This window comes from Pelobates fuscus, chromosome 4, assembly GCF_036172605.1.
Source record: "Pelobates fuscus isolate aPelFus1 chromosome 4, aPelFus1.pri, whole genome shotgun sequence".
NCBI classification, from domain to species: Eukaryota; Metazoa; Chordata; class Amphibia; order Anura; family Pelobatidae; genus Pelobates; species Pelobates fuscus.
Genome location: NC_086320.1, coordinates 248926240 through 248944743, shown reverse-complemented (window position 1 = coordinate 248944743; position 18504 = coordinate 248926240). Strand labels below are relative to the sequence as shown.

Sequence of the window (18504 nt, the reverse complement as noted above, 5' to 3'; positions counted from 1 at the left end):
AATACCTGACGACTTCAGTACCGAGAGATGCTACGACCTAGCACCCCACCCACACGGGAGCTTAGCCACCAACTAATAGGTAGAGAATGGAGAAGGTAGGCAAAGTTGCACGACCTGACTCGATACAGACAACACTATCAGCTGTAGAAGTCGTCCTTCATCAGTTCCCAGAGCTATAGAGTCTGGCTGTATATATGTTTATTATGTTGTGTTTAGTTTTGCATTGTTCAGCAGTACATATATATATCTAAAATGTCTCTAGCATGTTACCTACTGGATATACTTACCCTGTAACCTGATAAGCTTATTTGCTAACATGCACCGTACAATAAGACTGGTTTGATGCATCTGTAATGTACCTTCACACCTTTATGTTCATCTAATCGCATGCCACGAACTGACGTTATTCATTTACCTTGCTTGCCTCAGAATCTTGCCAGTGTCAACTGCACCTGCTCGTCTTTATATGGTTAACGTTGAATCTTCCTAGCAAGTACCTCAACCGTCCGACCTTAACACAGCTTGGTAGCTTTACATGAAGGGCAGTGATAGGGCCGTAGACTGACCTCATGAATATCAACCATGCCTTCATGACAAAGACCGCGCAGGTGCTAGGATAAGCAGAATGTGAAGTAATGGGAAAATAACGGGACATGGACAGACAGGGAGGCTCTAGCCACATTAGATGAACCACGCTTGACACACTGACTCTCACTTTAGCCTGTTGACAATACGCTATCATTCATCGACACATACAAAATAAAATGAGGCGATTCTGTTTTGAATATGTATGTGAACACTGTTTGCACTGTTTTGACCCTATTTTGTAAATCACTTATGCATTTCCCATTCTTTATTCTGTACCCCTCAAGTATGCCTTAATAAAAGAAAGATTGACGTAAAAAAGAACAAATATATTTTAGGGTTAAAACTTTATCCCATTACATTGTACAGCACTGACACAAGAAGCACCTATTGTGGTTATCTGAGTGACAGCTACCAGAGGTGTTACTAGGCAGTAAAGTAAGCATTTTCGCTGAATACAGAGACGAACTATGCACACCAGAACAACATTAAGCTGTAGTTGTTCTGGTGACTATAGTGTCCCTTTAAGTGTTTGTAGAAAGAATATCCTTTTTAATATTTGTTATTGCGTGTGACACGTGATAAAATCCTTGACATCACTTTCTTGGTTATACATACTGTGTAGTAAAACACATTTGCTTTCTGTTGTGATGCTAGGATCCAGAGATCAGCCACTCCTTAGAAAGGCGCCCACGGAGACTGTTTGCAGAATTTTCTTGACACACCTATTATACAAAGTCCAAAGCATATATCATTCACAGCTGTTTGTCTTCATTGGCAGCATGCCCGAGTACTCACATTAAATTGCATAAGTAGGTTTGATCCAAAACAGCCTTCTTATAGTTAGATTTACTAAAAATCATGGTATTCGGATTTATATTAAAAATGACATCCAGAAAATCAATGAATGTAAGAATCCATTAGTGATGTATTTTGTAATGCCTTTTAACTGAGGACAACACACCATAAACAAAGCAAGATGCATAACTGTGATAACACATCATAATCTAAGGGAACATTTAAGGTTCTAACAATCACTTCTTAAAGTAAAAGTATACTGGGAAGTAAGAATGTGAGATGCTAATATGGTGTGTGCCAATTATTCAGTACACATCAATGTTGGAGGGGTGGTCCTGTCTGAAAAGGAAGTGTCACCCTTGGCTGACAGAGAAATGCACTGGCCAAATTAAACAAGGTGCGTTTCAGAGTGTGTGCAAGCATGTGCTAGTGCAGGCGTAGACAAACTTTGGTACACCATATGTTGTGAATATATTAGACCTCCTTTACTAAACAGCAGCCTGAGGTTTCTCAATTAAAGGCCCCAGGGAGAGATGTTAGGTTTGCAATACACATGGTTGGTACTCTGCAAACCATGGTAAGGGCAGGGCCAGCTCTTCCTATAAGGCGAACTAGGCAGCCGCACTGCCTCACCTCCCCTTCCCTGTAGCGTGGCCTAGCTCCTCTCTGGTCCGCGGTCCTGGCCGGACTGACAGGAAGTGCACACAGAGAGGAGCTCGGCCACGCTACAGGGAAGGGAAGGTGAGGAGAAGAAGATTACAGGGAGGGAGGGGGAGTGGAGAAGATTGGAGGGGGTGGGGGGGAGTGGAGAAATTGGAGTGAGGGAGGGAGGAGAAGAAGAGAAGTTTACAGGGAGGGATGGGGGAGAAGAAGAGAAGATTACAGGGGGGGGAGAAGAAGGGAAGATTACCGGGGGGGGGGGGAGAAGAAGAGAAGATTACCGGGAGGGGGGAGAAGAGAAGATTACAGGGGGGGGGAAGAGATTACAGGGAGGGAAGGGGGGGGGAAGAAGAGAAAATTACAGAGGGTTGGGAGAAGATTACAGGGAGGAGGGAGAAGAAGAGAAGATTACAGGGGGGAAAGAAGAGATTACAGGGACGGGGGAGAAGAAGAGGAGAACACAGGGAGGGGGAAGAAGAGGAGAACACTGGGGGGAGATGAGAACACAGGGAGGGGGGTTGAGGAGAACGTAGAGGAGGGAGAGACCACTAAAGGAGGGAGGAGGTAGTGGAGAGACCACTAGGGGAGGGGGGTGAGGAGAGACCGCTAAAGGAGGGGGGGTGGAAGATAGACCACTAGGGGAGGGTGGGGGGGAGAGGAGAGACTGTGGTGGAAGCTCGGTAGAAATTTAATTTAGTAGGCCAAGATTTCCACTTGGCATATGTGTAAATGTTGGTGTATCAGTTAGTCAGTTACACGTAGCTAAGATACAATCAACAGTGTATTGAGCAAGTGCAGGAATGCAGAAACTGAAAACACTTCCCCTCCTCCATTGTTCTGGGTGAGCCATGTGGTCTAACAGGTAAGGGAAGTTAGGCTTTGTTCAGCTGATTGGGTAAAGAGTATATGTGGGTAGAGTTAACTATAGGAGGAGCTATATGTCTATATCATGCATTTACACAGTCAGTTCTGGGCTCAGATCTTGTTGTATTTTGGTGACATTAGTCCCTCTGAGCCCCGGTCGGTGAATCGAATAAAGAATCTCTTCCTTCCTGAAGAAACCTGTGTCCACTTCTCTGTGCTTGGCTTCCGACAGTTTCTCCGGTATCATTTGGTGCAATTGGCCGGGAAGCTCATCGTTCAATGGTAGCTGAGAAGCAGAGGCGTGAGACGGTCCCCACGCTCCCTACGGCTGCACCCCTGAACTTCTGCGTGGACCTCCTTTCGTCACGGCGCCACTGGTCTGTTGTCCAGGAGATCATCGGCCTCTACGTAGTAAGTGCTGGGGTGCCCCCGTCGATGAGTGTGAACCCAGGTTCAGGAACGAGGAGGTAAGACGACTACTGTTTTAGACGGTGGACCCACTAGGGGTATTGGATACCGATTGTGCGGTAGGCCTATAAGGGGTTATTTGTGTATGGAATCTGCCCCCTCCAGTGGAGGGAAGGAGCGAAGGCGCACCGCTCAATTAAACGCCCTGTAGTCAGCCCGTTTAATTTTGGTTTGGAGTCAGTCTGGGTTCTGTGTAAATAGCCCAAGCCGGACACCGTTGTCTTGTCTAGACTAGCGTTCTAGGGTGTATTTTACTAAGCGGCGTCTGTGTAAATTCGGTCCGCTAGATCTCAACCTATCTTGGCTAAGTGGGAAGGCGTGGAAATTTGGAACCCACTAGATTTTTGATAGAGTATATAGACTAAGAGGGTTCTGTGTAAATTCCGCCCTCTAGTTCGCTATATGTGGTGCATGGGCAGCGTGGCTAACCAAAACGGATGTAAATACTTTTAGGTAGTCCATCGAGGTACTGGCCAATAGATTAGTTGGGAATTGTAAATGTGTTAAAGATTGTTGTAGTAGCGTGTATATCTTGCTAGATAGCGTGAGCTCTGCCGTCTAGCGAGAGTGTGAATAGTGTGTAACTGTATTATAGCGCACGGTACCATAGCCATGTATAATAACTACTGATATTGTAAATAACTACTAATAACTGTCGTCTATGTTGTATGTTTAACACCATAACCACTACTAATTGAACTGTGACTTTAAATTGTACTCTAACCAATGCTAACCGTACTATAACTACTGTTTGTAAAGATGATGTTACTGGGGTGTGTTATAGACGGGTAATTCAGATATAGGGAATTATAGCGTGGGTGACTGTATAGTTTCGCCAAAGGGCACAGTATTAGTTATTTAGTGACTGGTGTAACAGCTGTGTGTGTACGGGAATTCCCTGTATGTTTTGTTCTATGAGTTTGACCTAGTAAATGTGCCACATGGTGCTGTTGCCAAGGAAACAAGTGTGACTGTTGGAGGTGTGTTTGTTGTGTTTCTTTGAATTAGACGCTCCGTTGCTAAGTATGGCAGCGCCGGAATTTAAAGATTGTTGATCCCTTAGAATGTATGCTAAATAACTTTAAAAAGGGATATAATGTGTGTGATTTTGGGGTTAAATTGGCTCCAAATCACCTACCTTATGTAGTAGAGAATGGCCTCTGTGGTAATCTGTCTTGATTTAAATCTAGTGCAGCGTGTACATGTGGCTGTATCTATTATGCTTGAATTCTATGACCAGTTTCCATATTTTGACTGTTTAAAACAGTTTGTGTTACTAGATGGTTACCAAAACTGGTTTGTCCATCCCCAATGGCATCTGACCCATCTGACCATCCCTCAACTAAATTCTTTAGCAAGAACTGGTGCAGCTGGTATGTCCACCTGTGCTCTAATTGTCTCTGGCTCTCAGATGCCTGCCCCTCCTATTTCTGTGCCTACCTACCCCCCCAAATGGTTCTTTGTATTCAGTCTTATTATTAGCAGTCAAAATTGTGAGGAGAATTCTTAATAACAGTAACTGAATCCACTGAATCAGATAAGTCTCAGCAATTACACAATACCATAACCACTGATAATACCATAATCACTGAAAACACCATAACCACTGACAATACCATAATCACTGAAAACACCATAACCACTGCCAATATCATAATCACTGAAAACACCATAACCACTGACAATACCATAATCACTGAAAACACCATAACCACTGACAATACCATAACCACTGAAAACACCATGACCACTGAAAACACCATAACCACTGAAAATACCATAACCACTGAAAACACCATAACCACTGATAATACCATAATCACTGAAAACACCATAACCACTGACATAACACTATAATTACTGAGCCTTGTGTGCCTTTAGTAAACAGTAAATTAGTTTTGAAATACAACTGGATGAAATGGTCAATGGTATAGGACGCTGGAATACACTTTTACCATTTTTGGTTACTGGTCAGGCTTCTCCTAGCCCTGTCCGAAACATTTTGTTAACCGAGTTACTGACCTGTAAAATTAATTTATCCATTTCCACCTACCTCACCACTCCCCGACCGGAACCTATGACTAAACAACCCTATCTAAGTCCCACCCTAACCTGACAAATGACCGGTGCCCTCCAACTTTGACATTTACAAATGCCACTGGAGCTTACCCCTGGTCCACCACACATTGATATTAATGGTCAATTACAGTTGGCAGACCCTGTATTTTTTTATGTCCCTTTCACCATGACTGATCTGTTTAATTGGAAGACCCATAATTTCTTTACGAAAGCCGACGAGTCACCTAGTGCTTTCTATGAGAGATTGCTGGAGTCATATAGATTATATACTCCTTTTAATCCAGAGGCCCCTGAGAACTCTCGAATGAACAACTCAGCATTTGTCAGCCAGACCCCAAGGTGATATCAAAAGAAAATTGCTAAAGTTAAAGGGATTTGTAGGAATGTCCAAATCACAGTTAATGGAAATTGCAAGTCAGGTGTATATGAACAGGGAGATTGAAACAAAGCAGGAGGAAGAACGTAAAATTAGGATGAAGGCAGATATGCTAGCTGTAGCTATCATAAGTGTAGAGAGACAGGGAAGGGAGGTGAATAGAGGAGTTGAGAATAGGCTGAGTAAGGGAGGAAGTAGGAATCACTGTGCGTATTGTAGAGAGGAAGGATAATGGAAAAGTGACTGCCCACAGAGGGAATATAAAGCAAGTTATAGATAAGACAAGAGAGAAGGTTACGAGATGGTTACAGAGGTGGCTATAGAGAAAGTCTTGGAGGGAATGACAGTAGTAACAGAGGAGGTGTTCAGGGAAGTAGCTTCTATTCCCCTACCCAGAGATTAAGGGATAGAGAAGATAGAGATTTTGTCGGTCTGGCTGACACTGTCATGGAAGACTATTGATACCGACTGGGCTCCATCCCCCTTTAGCCGAGTGCAGCCTCAATAGAGGGAAAGAGGAGCTCTTTCATGATTGACACTGGTGCTGAGTACTCTGTGGTAACTAAACTAGTTGCTCCTGCTTCAGGAAGACTATAACTATGATAGGAGCTACTGGAAAAAGCACTGCTAGACCAATTCTCAGGAGTCATACTTGTATTCTAGGAGGCCATTTTGTTAAGCACCAGTTCCTATATATGCTGGAGTGTCCAGTTCAGCTTCTAGGACGAGATCTATTATCAAAGCTTCAAGCCCAGATAACTTTTAAACCCAACGGATCAACGTCTCTGAAGTTTAATAGATCACCAGGCATAATATCAGTATCGGTGCAAAGGGAAGAAGAATGGCACTTCTACTCTATAATAACAAATACAGACCCTAAGAGTGATGAATCCTTATTTGACATTTCAAGAATATGGACAGAGAATAATCCTCCAGGACTTGCTCGCAATATTCCACCAATACACATTGAATTAAAGCTTGGAGCGTATCCTGTTAGCCTTAGTTAGTACCATATATTATAGAGGGCTAAGAAAAATATACAAACCTATGTGGATAAGTGTGTAAAGTATGATATCCTAAAATTCTGTACCTCCCCTTGGAACACTCCATTATTACCTGTTCAGAAGCCGGGATCAGATGAGTATCATCCTGTATAAGATCTAAAAGCAGTTACTAATGCATTAGTCAATATACACCCAGTGGTACCCATCCCCTATAATCTGCTTGCTTTAAAACCAGGTGGGGCAACCTACTATACCTTCCTAGACCTCAAAGATGCTTTCTTTTGTTTCTGGGTTACTGCTGAAAAATTATGTATAGGCATCTACCTTCCATACTTGGTAACTTAAGGGGGGATTTGAGTCAGTTGGGAGAAGGAATTACCCGGCAGAAGGTTGTAGAGGTGGGTAAAACTATGGAGGAGGTACAGAAATGGGTACAAGATAGATTTCCTATGAATATTTATCCACCTGTTCATTCTTACCATCCAGGGGATCAAGTGTGGATAAAAGAATGGAACACTGTTCCATTAGGTTCCAAGTGGAGAGGTCCCTATGTTGTTCTTTTATCTACCCCAACAGTTGTAAAGGTTGTAGAAGTGACTCCGTGGATTCATCACTCTAGGGTAAAAAAAAAAAACAGCGGCAGATTCCTGACAAGCTACCATAGATCCAGAGAATCCTTGCAAGATCCGGTTGAAGCGTGTGACCGAGTTGGATTAAAAGTGTTTTTAGCGAAGAGAATATTGTTAAAAGGGAACATCAACAAAGATCTACAAGTAGGTGTTTTAACGGCCACAATAAAGCCTGACCTCCTACCAACGTTAAGTCAGAGGAAAAACCTCTGTGAAGAAAAGTGAGGTTCAGGAAGGACTCCATACCCTGCAGCCCTCACCACCTGGAAGCTGAGGTGCCATCGCACGGTCGAAGAGTCAGGACAAAGATGTCAGGGGTGATGTGTTTGATAATGTGTATATTTGTGTTTTTTAATTATTCAGGAAGGTAGAGGTACCGACACACCAGGCTGTGAGGTTTGCATTAAGACTACGAAAACAGGCAATCATATTTCCCAGACCCTTATTTGGCATTCACAATATGAGTGTAAAGGACATGTATCTAAGTGTAGATACTTGAGTATAGATTATAGTGTATGCCATCTAAGAGCAGGAGAACCTAGGTGTTTTAGTCCAGAGTATCAACCCCGTACAATTTGGTTGACTATTCGGAATGGAGACTCACAGGGGACCCTGATAAATAAGACCATACTAGAAACCGTACATTCTTCAGGTGTTCTGCTATTTGATGCATGTAAGGCGATATCAGGTGGTAGGAAACCGTGGAATGTATGTGGTGATCTTAAATGGGAAAGAACGTTTGGGTCTAATGATAAATATATTTGCCCCAGTAGTAAGCACAAATATATGGATCCAAAGTGCCCAAATAAAGATATAATTATTGTCCGTATTGGTCCTGTGTAGGGTGGGCAACCTGGGGACAGACAGTAGATAAGGATATGATCGTCACTAAGTTGCCAACCAAGCCATATTGTAAGTCTAGGGAGTGTAACCCAGTCCATATACTTATCAATGACCCAGAACGATTCATAGATAGGTTTGGGAACTTATTTGGGTTCCAGATATATGGAACAGGTTTGGATCCTGGGACAATATTATTTATATGAATAGAGACCGATACTGTAGCAACCCAGACTCATCAGGTCTTTCATTCCTTCTATGAGGAGATGAGTGTGGAAAATAAGATCCCCCATAATGCGAAAAACGTATTTATAGATCTAGCCGAAAGCATTGCTGGTAGTCTTAATGTAACCAACTGCTATGTGTGTGGAGGTACTAACATGGGAGACCAATGGCCATGGGAAGCAAATGAGGTAATGTATTCCGATTCTGAGACAGTTGAACAGATAATATCTTCTCAAACTGATTATCAAGTGAGTGTTAGAGGTAAATAAATCTGAGTAGCGATTAAAGACCTCCATTATAGGTTATGTTTGCATAGCAAGGAAAAGAATAATGTTTAATACATCTGTAGGAGAATTGACTTGTCTAGGGCAAAAAGCTTATAATGATAGTACAAAAGATACAACTAGGTGGTCAGCTTCAAATGTCTCAGAACCACCTAATCCGTTTGCAATTTATACCAATTTAAAGGATGTGTGGTTTGACCTATCTGCTACATCTAGTTGGAAAGCCCCAGCAAATTTGTACTGGATCTGTGGTAAGAAAGCCTATTCGGAGTTACCACAGGACTGGGAAGGGGCATGTGTATTAGGTATGCTCAAACCATCCTTCTTCTTGTTGCCAATTGAAACAGGAGAGACCTTGGGAGTTAAGGTTTATGATGTGAATCATAAAAAGAAGCTAGCATCCTTGAATGTAGGTAGCTGGGAAGGTAATAAGTGGCACTGGCTACCTTAGCGCGCTTCATTGCCAATAGGAGGGATGTAATATCTGAGGGAACTGGTTAACAGCCAAACTGTATGCCCATGAAGTGTTATTGTATTCTAATACAGGGATTCAAGCCTCATTCTACCATTAGGCAATTATGGATTCCTCTGTAAAGCACATAGCCTTCTTACCAGGTAAACCAGTTGGGCTGTTGATAAAGTCCTCCATTCACTTCCAGTGCAAATAGAAGGAGGTGTATGTGGAAAGTTCAATCTCAGCAACTGTTGTCTGCACATAGATGATGAAGGGCAGGCAGTGGCTGATCTCACAAGTCACATGGCTAAACTGACGCATGTACCGACTTAAGCCTGGAACGCGTACAATTCTAGTAGTTGGTTTGGAAGTAGGTACGAGCAGCTTGGAGGGATCAAGACATTGGTAGGAGGAGTCATGGTAATTAGGTCCATACAGAGTGTCATAGAGAGCACGACAGAAAGGAAAACAGCTGCGCATGTAATGGCTGTTTGCAAGTATGAACCCTTAGCTGAAGGAATTTGTAATGATGCTAAGATGCTTACGAGGTCTGTTCTGATTCATGGCAACCTGAGGTGTAAGCAAACTATGGTTAAGTGATGCATCTGGGAAATATCAGAAGCATCAAAGGGGGGAATGTGGTGGAAGCTCGGTAGAAATTAAATTTAGTAGGCCAAGATTTCCACGTGGCATATGTGTAAATGTTGGTGTATCAGTTAGTCAGTTACACGTAGCTAAGATACAATCAACAGTGTATTGAGCAAGTGCAGGAATGCAGAAACTGAAAACACTTCCCCTCCTCCATTGTTCTGGGTGAGCCATGTGGTCTAACAGGTAAGGGAAGTTAGGCTTTGTTCAGCTGATTGGGTAAAGAGTATATGTGGGTAGAGTTAACTATAGGAGGAGCTATATGTCTATATCATGCATTTACACAGTCAGTTCTGGGCTCAGATCTTGTTGTATTTTGGTGACATTAGTCCCTCTGAGCCCCGGTCGGTGAATCGAATAAAGAATCTCTTCCTTCCTGAAGAAACCTGTGTCCACTTCTCTGTGCTTGGCTTCCGTCAGTTTCTCCGGTATCAAGACCACTAATGGGAAGTGGGGGCAGAGGATATCAGAGACCACTAAGGTGGAGACGAGAGACCACTAATGGAAAGTCAGGGACAAAAGGTGACCACTAAGGGAGGTGGGGGGAAGAGGAGAGACCACTAAGGGGTAAGGGAGATCTCTAAGGGATGGAAGGGAGAGCTCTATAGGACAGGGGGCAGGACAGGGAGCTCATTCACACTACACACACACACACAATGCATCCCTATACACACAGAAACACAACATGCTTCCCTTACACACAGATAAACACACAATGCATCCCTTACACACACATGCAAACACACACTGCTTCTCTTGCACACACTCAACGCACCCCTTACAGGCACACACACTTAATTCCTTACATACACAGAAAAACACTTTGCATCCCTCATGCATACAAACACAGATTCACACAATGCATCCCTTACACACAACAAGAAACACACTTTCATCCCTTATACACAAACACACACTGCTTTCTATCCCTTACACAAAAACACACTGCTTCCACTACACACAAACACTACATTCCATAAGCACACACATTAGATCCTCTACAGTAACACATAACACATCCCCTACACACTCCACTCCCTGTGAGCGAACTCATGGGTGGAACATGTAGGTAGGCTTATGGGTGGGCGTTATGGGCATACTCACCGTCAGGCCCTGTGGCCCAGACCTTGAGCTGTGTAAGGGACCCAAAAAAATGGAGTTGCTTCCTGTTCTCTCAGAAAATTGAATTTTGTGACCACAGTTACAAACAGCCTCCAGAGATCCTGTTCTACACCAGACCAGTGGAGCCAAACTGCAGTCAGAGCCCATCACCATCCTCATCTGATTGTAAGTAGGCAATCTAGTATATTATTAGTGACACTAATCTCTAATTTACCTTACATTAAAGGGACACTATAGTCCCCAGAACCACTGCAGCTTAATAAAGCGGTTCTGGTGTCTATAGTTTGTCCATGCAGGCTTTTTAACCCCTTCAGGACGGAGTCAATAGTGCACGTTCTGATCAAAACAAAACGTAAACAAAAACTGGTATTTGCGCTATATGTCTGTTCACCCGTAGTTCCCATCTTTCATATTAAATGCACCCACACTTATTATATATCATTTTGTTCATGAGAAACAGGGCTTTCATTCCATATCAAATATTTATATATGAAACCTAATTTATTATGAATAAAATTAAAAAAACTGTGAGAAATGTTACATTTTTAAAAAAAAATTTGTAGTTCCGCCTCACATTTTAGCTGTAAATGTCATAATACTGTTAGGTTTTACTGCAAAAAAATGCACATATTTGTAATCAGCGATGTCTCACGAGTACAACAGTACCCCCTATTAACAGGTTTTATGGTGTTTTGGAAAGTTACAGGGTCAAATATAGAACGTTCCATTTTTAAATTGAAATTTGCCAGATTAGTAATGTTACCTTTGAGACGGTGTGGTAGCCCAGGAATGAGAATTACCCCCATAATGGCATACCATGTGAAAAAGTAGACAACCAAAGGTATGTTTAGTCTTTGTTAGTAGCCACTTAGTCACAAACACTGGCCAAAGATAGCGTTCATATTTGTTTTTGTGTGAAAAAAGCAAAAAACTAATATTTGGCCAGTGTTTGTGACTAAGTGGCTACTAAAAATGACTGGACATACCCCATTTGCAATACCTTGGGTTGTCTACTTTTGCAAATGGTATGCCATCATGGGGGTAATTCTTATTCCTGGGCTACCATACGGTCTCAAAGGCAACATAACTAATCTGGCAAATTTCAATGTGAAAAAAATGAAATGCAAGCCTTATATGTGACTCTCTAACTTTCCAAAACACCATAAAACCTGTACATGGTGGGTACTGTTATTCTCGGGAGACTTCACTAAACACAAATATTAGTGTTTTAAAACACTAAAACATATTACAACAATAATATAGTCCATAAAAGTGCCGTTTGTTTGTAAAAAATGCAAAAAACTTCACTTTTACTTAAAATATCATCGTTGTAATATAATTTACCAGTTTTAAACAGTAATATTTGAGTTCAGCGAAGTCTCCTGAGTAAAACAGTACCCCCTATGTACAGGTTTTATGATGTCTTGGAGAGTTACAGGGTCAAATATAGTGCTTGCAAATTAAATTCTCTGCACTTTCTCCCTGTGTTGTCAGGCATGTCAATCAAATTTTAATTAATCAAATGACATAATTATGTTAAAAGATTACTTAAATATACACGTATAATTTTAATATATATGCATTTATAGGTATTTAAATTCTACGTGTATACTAATGTAATCTATTATGTAATTATATGTATTCTCTCTCTATATATATTTGCGGTTATTTGTATTTTATATATAGATAGATATATATAGAATGACATTCTAAGTGTATTTTGTTACCAATATATATTTTTTAATAACAAAATACAGTTAGAATAAAATTACATATGAATATATAATTTATTTTACATTTTGTTTCAATATTTTATTTATTTATTATTGTAATTATACGTATATATATATAATATATGTGTATATATCTATTATATATATAATATATATACATATTATATATAAGTAACGTCACTCTAAGTGTATTTTAATACTAATATATATACTAATATTACTATTAAAATACATTACGCATGACGTTACATATATATACTATGTATATATATATTATATATATAATATATATACATATATTATATATATAAAAATGCATTTATTTTAATTTTACACATGTCTAATTATTTTTTTTAATTCTTCCCACCAGCAGGGGGACTGTCTGATATTTCAGACAGCCCCCCTGCTGGCAGATCCACAGCCAGCTATAGGGGGCCATGTGATCGCTCTTTGAGAGCGATCAGATGGCCCCCGGGGGCCTGATTTGCCGTGGGGGGGCTGCCTGGGCTCTGAGGAAGCCCCCCCAGAAGAGGATCGCGGCGGAGGTGAGTACCGCCGGACCTCCTGGGCTGCAAGCCGTTACGGCGTTCTATGCCACCGCAACGGCTTTAATGCCCTTTAAAGCCGCGACGGCATAGAACGCCGTAATGGCGTTAAGGGGTTAAAGTAAACACACAGTGTGCGCAGCACTGGCGTTAGTTCATATAGCAGATCATATGGGTGGGGCATTGTGATGTCACTAGGGGGAGGATGGGAGGGGGGTGGCGGCAAATCTTTCTTTTGCCTAGGGCAGCAAAAATCCTTGCACCGGCCCTGGGTAAGGGTCCCTGGGGCGGAGCATTTGGAGAGCAGGGTGGGCCAGTGCTCCAATAGCACTAGTTGCTATTAGTGATGTCGCGAACACAAAATTTTCGGTCCGCAAACGTTCGCGAACCGGCGAACCGTGTGAACCGCCATTGACTTCAATGGGCAGGCGAATTTTAAAACCCACAGGGACTGTTTCTGGCCACAAAAGTGATGAAAAAGTTGTTTCAAGGGGACTAACCTTGACTGTGGCATGCCGGAGGGGGATCCATGGCAAAACTCCCATGGTAAATTACACAGTTGATGCAGAGTCTGGTTTTAATCCATAAAGGGCATAAATCACCTAACATTCCTAAATCGCAATGGATATGGATTGACACCTGACATATGGATTGACACCTGTCCTCAGAGACCCTGATACACACTGACACGGAGCAGAATAGGGACTGTTCCCCCTACATAGGGTCACTTGGCAGATATGGATTGACACCTGTCCCCAGGGACCCTGATACACACTGACACAGAGCAGAATAGGGACTGTTCCCCCTACATAGGGTCACTTGGCAGATATGGATTGACACCTATCCTAATGATCCCTGATACCCACTGACACAGAGCAGAATAGGGACTGTTCCCCCTACATAGGGTCACTTCGCAGATATGGATTGACACCTGCCCTCAAAGCCCCTGATACACACTGACAAAGAGCAGAATAGAGACTGTTCCCTGTCCTCAGAGACCATGATACACACTGACACAGAGCAGAATAGAGATTGTTCCCCCTACATAGAGTCACTTGGCAGGTATGGATTGACACCTGTCCTCAAAGCCCCTGATACACACTGACACAGAGCAGAATAGAGACTGTTCCCCGTCCTCAGAGACCATGATACACACTGAAACAGAGCAGAATAGAGACTGTACCCCCTACATAGGGTCACTTGGCAGGTATGGATTAAGACCTGTCCTCAGAGCCCCTGATACACACTGACACAGAGCAGAATAGAGACTGTTCCCCATCCTCAGAGACCCTGATACGCACTGAAAAAGAGCAGAATAGGGACTGTTCCCCAGTCCTCAGAGACCATGATACACACTGACAAAGAGCAGAATAGAGACTGTTCCCCCTACATAGGGTCACTTGGCAGGTATGGATTAACACCTGTCCTCAGAGCCCCTGATACACACTGACACAGAGCAGAATAGAGACTGTTCCCCGTCCTCAGAGACCATGATACACACTGACACAGAGCAGAATAGAGACTGTTACCCCTACATAGGGTCACTTGGCAGATATGGCGTGGTCGTGGGAGGAGGAGGATGACTTTCACCTCTTCCCCTGTTAGATTCCCGTTGTGCTGTGACATCACTCTTATATGCTGTGTAAAGCATACTTTTTAATTTATTTTGCAAATGCTGCATCCTTTCCGACTTGTAATTCAGTAACATTTCCGCCACTGTCTGCTTATACCGGGGGTCTAGTAGCTTGGACACCTAGCACAGGTCGTTCTCCTTCAGCCTTTTTATACGAGGGTCCCTCAACAGGCACGACAGCATGAAAGACCCCATTTGCACAAGGTTGGATACCGAGCTACTCATTTCTCGTTCCTCCTCCTCACACAGAGCAGAATAGGGACTGTTCCCCCTACATAGGGTCACATGGCAGATATGGATTGACACATGTCCTCAAAGCCCCTGATACACACTGACAAAGAGCAGAATATAGACTGTTCCCCCTACATAGGGTCACTTGGCAGGTATGGATTAACACCTGTCCTCAAAGCCCCTGATACACACTGACAAAGAGCAGAATAGAGACTGTTCCCCATCCTCAGAGACCATGATACACACTGACACAGAGCAGAATTGAGATTGTTCCCCCTACATAGGGTCACTTGGCAGGTATGGATTGACACCTGTCCTCAAAGCCCCTGATACACACTGCCAAAGAGCAGAATAGAGACTGTTCCCCCGTCCTCAGAGACTCTGATACACACTGACACAGAGCAGAATAGGGACTGTTCCCCATACATAGGGTCACTTGGCAGGTATGGATTGACACCTGTCCTCAAAGCCCCTGATACACACTGACAAAGAGCAGAATAGAGACTGTTCCCCGTCCTCAGAGACCATGATACACACTGACACAGAGCAGAATAGAGACTGTTACCCCTACATAGGGTCACTTGGCAGATATGGCGTGGTCGTGGGAGGAGGAGGATGACTTTCACCTCTTCCCCTGTTAGATTCCCGTTGTGCTGTGACATCACTCTTATACGCTGTGTAAAGCATACTTTTTAATTCATTTTGCAAATGCTGCATCCTTTCTGACTTGTAATTCAGTAACATTTCTGCCACTGTCTGCTTATACCGGGGGTCTAGTAGCGTGGACACCCAGCACAGGTCGTTCTCCTTCAGCCTTTTTATACGAGGGTCCCTCAACAGACACAACAGCATGAAAGACCCCATTTGCACAAGGTTGGATGCCGAGCTACTCATTTCCCGTTCCTCCTCCTCACATAGAGCAGAATAGGGACTGTTCCCCCTACATAGGGTCACTTGGCAGATATGGATTGACACCTATCCTAAGGATCCCTGATACACACTGACACAGAGCAGAATAGAGACTGTTCCCCCTACATAGGGTCACTTGGCAGGTATGGATTGACACCTGTCCTCAAAGCCCCTGATACACACTGACAAAGAGCAGAATATAGACTGTTCCCCCTACATAGGGTCACTTTGCAGGTATGGATTGACACCTGTCCTAAGGATCCCTGTAGTGGGAAACATTGTCGCCCAAACTAATTTATATGCCCATCAATTCGGAGCTACAAATCCGGACTCTTTTTTGGCAAAGATACATACTGTGCCAGAATTTAAAAGATTCTGGGCATTGACTATGCTGATGGGCATAAAGATAAAGAAGCCCTCCATCTGCTCCTACTGGAGCAGTAGCCCCATCTGCTCTACCCCCATTTACTCCCAATGTATGTCGAGGAAGAGGTATGAAATGATTCTGCATTTCATGCACTTCAGCAACAACAGCCTGTGTCCCCCTAGGGAGCATCCCCAGTTTGACAGGCTGTATAAAATCCGCCCCCTGATTATCCACTTTGCTGCCAGGTTTGCAGAGGCTTATACACCTGGAAGGAATATATGCGTGGATGAATCCCTGATGAAGTATAAGGGAAGGCTGGGATTCAAGCAGTATGTTCCTTCCAAGCGCTCTAGGTATGGTGTGAAGATGTATAAGCTCTGTGATAGCGAGACTGGGTATACTCAGGCCTTCCGGGTCTACGAGGGAAAGGATAGCCACCTTGACCCTCCAGGTTGCCCTGAACATATGGGAACCAGTGGCAAGATTGTCTGGGACCTGATATTCCCCCTGATGAACAAAGGGTACCACTTGTATACTGACAATTTTTATACAAGTGTCCCTTTGTTCAAGCTACTGTACTGTTTTGATACAGTAGCTTGCAGCACAATTAAAAAGAACAGCACAGGTTTCCCAGGACAACTTGCACGCACCCGGCTACGAAGGGGGGAGACCTCAGCTCTGCGCCAAGAGGAGCTGTTGGCAGTTAAGTACAGAGACAAGAAGGACATCAGCCTGTGTACTTATGCACAAAGCGTTGTACGATCAGATTACACACATGTGCCATGCACGGCACATGTGTCAACTTGCCCAACTTCAATGCCGCCAACAAATTTGTTCCGTTGTCACAAACCACTTTGCCGATCTCCAGTTGCTGCGGAGTCAGACACTTTTCCACCTGTGCGTTCGGGGCGGACAGGAGTGCTTGTCCGGTGTGACACTCTACTTTCAAGCAAGTCAAACACAAGACGGCGTGACACTGCCGTATCTGGGATGTGGAATAGTACCTGGGGAGCTGAGGGGGTGCCGTTGATGTGGAGCAAGACGCAGCAGCAGAAGAGGAGGTGGTAGCAGGCCTGCCTGCAAGTCGTGGCGGTGTCACCAACTCCTCTGCAGAGCCACGCATTCCATGCTTGGCAGCCGTCAGCAGGTGTACCCAATGCGCAGTGTAGGTGATATACCTGCCCTGACCATGATTTGCAGACCAGGTATGAGTGGTCAGATGGACCCTTGCCCCAACACTGTGTGCCAGACATGCCATTACTTCCTTTTGCACAATTGAGTACAGATTGGGGTTGCCTTTTGTGAAAAGAAATTTCGGCCGGGTACCTTCCACTACGGTGTCCAAATAGCTACAAATTCTTTGAACGCCTCAGACTCCACCAGCTTGTATGGTAAAAGCTGGCGGGCTAATAGTACAGACAAGCCAGCTGTCAGACGCCGGGCAAGGGGGTGACTTTCTGACATTGGCTTCTTACACTCAAACATGTCCTTGACAGACACCTGACTGTGGGCAGATGAGCAGGCCTGACACACAGACGCTTGGAGACAACTAACTGCTATTCAATCTATAACAGTGAAAAAGTTTTTTGGTTTTAAATGCATGCTATTGTGACAACAGATATGAGTGGCAATGTACACTGGCAGAGTTCTGCAGAGAACATGCTGAAGGCTTGAAACACCCGCTTGAAGACAACTAACTGCTATTCAATCTATAACAGTGAAAAAAGTTTTTTGGTTTTAAATGCACGCTATTGTGACAACAGATATGAGTGGCAATGTGCACTGGCAGAGGTCTGCAGAGCACACGCTGAAGGCCTGACACACCCGCTTTAAGGACACTGACTGCTATTAGCTTACACTGGAAAAATTGTTTTCTTTGTAAAAGCACGCTATAGAGACACCAGATATGAGTGGCAACTGTCAAAGTACACTGGCAGGGGTCTGCAGGGCACACGCTGAAGGCCTGACACACCCGCTTTAAGGACACTGACTGCTATTAGCTTACACTGGAAAACTTTTTTCTTTGTAAAAGCACGCTATAGAGACACCA

General features: G+C 43.5%; 1 protein-coding gene across 1 annotated transcript in view; it reads right to left on the bottom strand.

Annotated features, from left to right (window-relative positions):
- Positions 1 to 18504, bottom strand: part of COBL (cordon-bleu WH2 repeat protein) — a 761158-nt gene that overhangs the window by 390729 nt on the left and 351925 nt on the right. The gene's annotated exons all lie outside the window — the stretch shown is intronic.